Source organism: Lepidochelys kempii, chromosome 13 (genome assembly GCF_965140265.1).
Source record: "Lepidochelys kempii isolate rLepKem1 chromosome 13, rLepKem1.hap2, whole genome shotgun sequence".
NCBI lineage: Eukaryota > Metazoa > Chordata > Testudines > Cheloniidae > Lepidochelys > Lepidochelys kempii.
In genome coordinates this window covers 40,051,528-40,057,527 of record NC_133268.1, presented here as the reverse complement: position 1 = coordinate 40,057,527, position 6,000 = coordinate 40,051,528, and the positions used below count along the sequence as shown (strand labels likewise).

The 6,000-nt window shown below is 45.5% G+C and overlaps 1 long non-coding RNA gene across 1 annotated transcript; it reads right to left on the bottom strand.

Annotated features, from left to right (window-relative positions):
- Positions 1-2,213: 2,213 nt before the first annotated feature.
- On the bottom strand, positions 2,214-4,522 carry LOC140896680 (uncharacterized). Its single transcript, XR_012154603.1, has 2 exons — positions 3,921-4,522; positions 2,214-2,581 (listed from the first exon to the last, which is right to left on the bottom strand). It is a non-coding gene; the product is annotated as an uncharacterized lncRNA (long non-coding RNA).
- Positions 4,523-6,000: the final 1,478 nt, after the last annotated feature.

The window sequence follows — 6,000 nt, the reverse complement described above, 5'->3', positions numbered from 1 at the left end:
TAAAGAAGTATGGGCTGGATGAATGCACTATAAGGTGGGTAGAAAGTTGGCTAGATTGTTGGGCTCAACGGGTAGTGATCAATGGCTCCATGTCTAGCTGGCAGCCGGTGTCAAGTGGAGTGCCCCAGGGGTCGGTCCTGGGGCCGGTTTTGTTCAATATCTTCATAAATGATCTGGAGGATGGTGTGGATTGCACTCTCAGCAAATTTGCAGATGATACTAAACTGGGAGGAGTGGTAGATACGCTGGAGGGCAGGGATAGGCTACAGAGGGCCCTAGACAAATTGGAGGATTGGGCCAAAAGAAATCTGATGAGGTTCAATAAGGATAAGTGCAGGGTCCTGCACTTAGGACGGAAGAACCCAATGCACAGCTGCAGACTAGGGACCGAATGGCTAGGCAGCAGTTCTGCGGAAAAGGACCTAGGGGTGACAGTGGACGAGAAGCTGGATATGAGCCAGCAGTGTGCCCTTGTTGCCAAGAAGGCCAATGGCATTTTGGGATGTATAAGTAGGGGCAGAGCGAGCAGATCGAGGGACGTGATTGTCCCCCTCTATTCGACATTGGTGAGGCCTCATCTGGAGTACTGTGTCCAGTTTTGGGCCCCACACTACAAGAAGGATGTGGATAAATTGGAGAGAGTCCAGCGAAGGGCAACAAAAATGATTAGGGGTCTGGAACACATGACTTATGAGGAGAGGCTGAGGGAGCTGGGATTGTTTAGTCTGCAGAAGAGAAGAATGAGGGGGGATTTGATAGCTGCTTTCAACTACCTGAGAGGTGGTTCCAGAGAGGATGGTTCTAGACTATTCTGAGTGGTGGAAGAGGACAGGACAAGGAGTAATGGTCTCAAGTTGCAGTGAGGGAGATTTAGGTTGGATATTAGGAAAAACTTTTTCACGACGAGGGTGGTGAAACACTGGAATGCGTTGCCTAGGGAGGTGGTGGAATCTCCTTCCCTGGAAGTTTGTACGGTCAGGCTTGACAAAGCCCTAGCTGGGATGATTTAATTGGGGATTGGTCCTGCTTTTGAGCAGGGGGTTGGACTAGATGACCTCCTGAGGTCCCTTCCAAGCCTGATATTCTATGAAAGTATGAGAACTGAGATTCTAGGCACTTTCCAAAGAGAGAAGGAGGAGGATCCACCCCAGGGAACACACAATGTAGAAATAGACAGAGAAGTTAACAAGCAGAGGGTGGGTAGAGGAAAGATTTGCAACCAGCATGGAGTTGTATAAACAAATGATATCAAAATACGATAAAAGCATTATAGTGAGATTGGGTTCAATTTTACCACTTCATATTTCCTCTAGAAACATTAACCTGAACATATATGTCAATGATAGGTTCAGGGTAATGTTGCTGGGACTGCAATTAAGGATTTGTGTTACACTGTTGGTGGCAGAAAGAAGATCCCTGTGAGGTGCCGAGATCTTCACTGTCAGTGGAAACTTACTGTATAGAAAGTCCTTTATGGTTAAACTATGTCCCATAACTTTACCCTCCATTGCTTTTCAGTATGTCTCTGTGTGTGTGTGTGTGTGTGTGTGATATCAGCTTTGACTACCCTTAACTGGATTTAGACAATTGTTTTCTTTGTGGAATCCTGTGCGTAAGGTGAATTCTCTTTTTATAATGGAGATCTGTCTACCAGGCTACAAGCGCATTGGCAGTGCAAACCATGCTATGCTGCCAGAAACCAAAGGGACTCTTCTGATAGAAGACAAAGATGAAAAGTTGAACAGCGAATCATTTCAGAACCGGGCTTGCTGCAGTTCCAAGGAAGCCCACATGGGCAGCTCCAGGTAGCAACTCATTTCTCTGGAATACAATTCTCAGAAGTTGTGTTGAATCCCCTCTGAGCCACAAAGACAGTTTATGTAAAGAGGTTTAGCACGGTGACTGGGATATACAAACACAGTGATACAGATGCCATAGATCCCTGCACAAAAACCTTGAACATAACAAACACCTTTTTTCCTCAGGCAAATGTCAAGCCTTTGGGTTTTTTTGCCATTTTCAGAGGAAGTTCCAAGAAAAGACAGAACAAAGGAAAAATGTTTGTCAATGTCTTTCTAAAAAATAATAAAATCTTAATTATTATTGACTCTCTTAAATCCTTTGTTTTTCATTCATTGTGAAGGAAAAGGCAGCTATTATGCATATGTTATTATGTTGGTTTAATAATTGAAGGAACATAAATCCACACCGTGTAGAATCAAGCACTGGAGTTTATTACGCTCAGCGCTGGCGGAGTGTCATCTTGCTTATTAGGCTCAGAGACACTGCAGAACAATTCATTACAATAGATCATATAGGGTGCTCATTGGGTGGAGAGAAGCAACGTGGATGGGTTTTCCGAAGCCCTGGGATAGGTTCTAGCAGCAGGACAAGATAAGCACAATAAGCCAGTGGTCTAAAAGATTACATAATGGCTCTGCCCAAGGACCAAATTAACATATTGCTGACACCCAGGTAATTACCCCCTAACTATATCTATTAAAGTATATAGGTTAAATCCTAATTTTGGGGTCCAGGGGAATGAGGTAGCAGCTCTCTCGGTTGACCAGCAGGTACGTTCCTAGAGATTTAAAGCAAAAAAGCAGTAATTAGTATTTAACAAAAACAATTGTTTCGAAGTTTACCCTTGCATTTCTCTGGGCTAGGATTTGCATACATCTGTGAAGGGAGGGTGTGATAACTCATGTCAATCATATTAGGCCTCTCCCCAAACTCTCTCTGGGATCTGAGGGGCATTGTACCACTATCTCCTCCCTGCATTAGGGAGTAACCATGAGGCTTTTCTCAGCACTTCATGTGTCTATAACTCATGATAAGGATGCCCAATTACATCTGGAGTTATGCTGACTCCGCTTACTGACTTGAAACACACAAGGTTATTTGTTTACCCCAGCTTTCTCTTAGTGATGTATTGTTCTTTATTAGCTAGTCCTCACCCAGGCCGATATGAAAAGTTCTTAGCAGAACTGTAGTTAAGATTTTACATCCACAGCAAATGGATTTTGGCCCTTCAATAATAATATTTTAAATACTTCTTTTACCTTTGCACATTTCTTTATATGCTGTAGAGTACACATGCCTAATTACTCGGCTTTAGGGTTTTATCCTCATTAGTTAAATTAAAGAAGTAAAACATCCATAACTATTTTTATTATTTGCAAAACACAGTGTTGTCTTGCTACACAGTCCCACATATGGCATGTTGCCGTTCTTTGGGACCCCTAATCAATCCTTCTCAACCCACTGGCAGATCTTGACTTTGAGAGATGGAATTTGTTTCTGAAAGCAGGACATTTTGGGAGTCAAGCATCAAAATTCTTCTGTAAGGCCCTGCTCCTACAGAAACTGAGCGTGTGTTTCAGTTTACACATTGTAATAGACTCACTGAAATGTGAATAGGGCTACACAGCGGGACAGATCCTCAGCTGCTGTAAATTTTTATATTGGCTTCAATGGTGCCAGGACCATTTACACTAACCGAGAATCTGCCTCAGGTTATACAAAGTCTTTGCAGGACTGAGGCTTCAAAAGAATAAGAACAGGAAAGTGCTGGAACAGGTTACAAGGGAAGGTTGTGGAATCCCCATCTTTGGAGGGTTTTAAGAACAGGTTAGACAAACAGCTGTCAGGGTGATCTACATAAACTTGGTTCCATCTCAGAGAGGAGGGCTGGACTAGACTGTGACAGATTTTGTTACCAATCTGCCTGAAGGCATCGGTTGATCAGGCTGAGGCCATGGGATCTTGTAGGGAGGAGATGACGAGGCACACCAAGGGTCTAAGTTTAAAGCTTTATTGATAAAATAATAACAGCAGAGAGTGCTGGGAATGCTCCCACGTCACTCGGGGGAAGAAAGAAAGCGTTAGTGCCCCAAGCCCTAACCCACTTTCATACTCACATACGCTACCCAAGGCTGGCCAGGCCTGGGTGTAACGTCAGAAGAAGAGAGCGGGGAAGGGTGGACGGGAGTTCTTGTCCTGGGCCCAGGCCATCCGGGTCTGCTGCTGATCTCTGAATTGCTCCAGTTCTCAGGAGGGTTTTAAGCCCTGGGCTCCTTTGGGGGTGTTCCATTCCGCGACCTCTGTTCCTGGTGCTCTTTGTGACAGTCCAAACCGGCTTGCTGTGGCCTTCTTGGTTTCCCAAAACATCCCGGCTCTGGAGACTTTGTTTTCCCTTCTATTGACCTTTGCTGTCATGTCTCATTTGCTCTCACTGTTCCTGCTGTTATCTTTGCAGCTTTGCTCCACTTAGTTTTTCTCTTCTTATGGCTGGTCAGGGGGGTTGGACTTTCCCCCTTCTGTCTTGGCAGGTAGCCACTGGCCGTGGGCTGAAGTCAGCTTCTTATCTTCGGAATGAGCTTGCTAGCTGCAGTGTTGAGTTAACCCATTCTCTGCTCTCTTCTTTCTCTCCCCCCCTCTCGGCCTCTCATACCTCCAAAGGAAACTTCCACTCTCCACTCACACATTTTTAGGCCTCCCCATAATGCTTTGCAATGCTTGCAACAGTGTTAGCCACATACAGTACTGATCTGCCTTCCCTGGAGACTCCCTGAGGGGGGCAGGCATTGGGGTGTGACAAGACGATCTCTCAAGATCCCTTCCAGCCCTACACTGCCAAGAAACGCCACAGCGGTGCAGCTGCAGTGTGTCAGCATAGTTACTACCTATACTGACGAGAAAGTTTCTCCCTTTGGCGTCAACAATCCACCTCCCCAAGAGGTGATAGCTAGGGTGACAGAAGAAATCTTCTATTGACTTATTTCTTTCTATGTAGGGACTGAGGTCACTTTACCTAAGGCCTTGTCTACACTGGCAACTTGGAGCACATTAAATCAGCGCCGGGTGCTGTAGCTCCTGAGATGTCCACATTGGGAAGTCACATAGACTGCCCGGACTCCACAGCTGGAGTGCTTCTGGTAATCCACCTCCATGAGAGGCATAGAGCTTTCTGCGCCCAGGCCAAAGCATCACGGTACCAGTGTGGACGCCCTGGTCTATTACTGTGCTCCGATCGGCCTCTGGGATGTGCCCCACAATGCCTGTTCTAGCCACTCTGGTCATCACTTTGAACTCTACTGCCCTGCCCTCAGGTGACCAACTATCAGACCCGCCCTTTAAATTCTCTGGGAATTTTGAAAGTCCCCTTCCTGTTGTCACGGAGTCCCCAGGTGATGCTCTGCTCCCTACGAAGCCAGGCAGGACTCTGGTGAAGTCTCCTCTCTGCGAGCAGACCGTCTTCAGGGCAAGAAGCTCACATGGCTTCCACCTTCATGGGTCTGACCTTGGAGCATTCTGCATCCTCTGCCCCTCCGTGCGCTTCTGTCAAGGTTCCTTCCTCACTCTGAACTCTAGGGTACAGATGTGGGGACTTGCACGAAAGACCCCCTAAGCTTATTCTTACCAGCTTAGGTTAAAAACTTCCCCAAGGTACAAACTTTGCCTTGTCCTTGAACCCTATGCTGCCACCACCAAGCGTCTTACACAAAGAGCAGGGAAAGAGCCCACTAGGAGATGTCTTCCCCTAAAATATCCCCCCAAGCTCTGCACCCCCTTTCCTGGGGAAAGCTTGATAAGAATCCTCACCAATTTGTACAGGTGAACACAGACCCAAACCCTTGGATCTTAAGAACAATGAAAAATCAATCAGGATCTTAAAAGAAGAATTTTAATTAAAGAAAAGGTAAACGAATCACCTCTGTAAAATCAGGATGGTAAATACCTTACAGGGTAATCAGATTCAAAACACAGAGAATCCCTCTAGGCAAAACCTTAAGTTACAAAAAGACACAAAAACAAGAATATACATTCCATTTAGCACAGCTATTTTACCAGCCATTTAACAAAAGGAAATCTAACACATTTCTAGCTAGATTACTTACTAACTAACTGTTGTAAGGCTGCATTCCTGATCTGTTCCTGGCAAAAGCATCACACAGACAGACGAACCCTTTGTCCCCACCCCTCCAGATATGAAAGTAT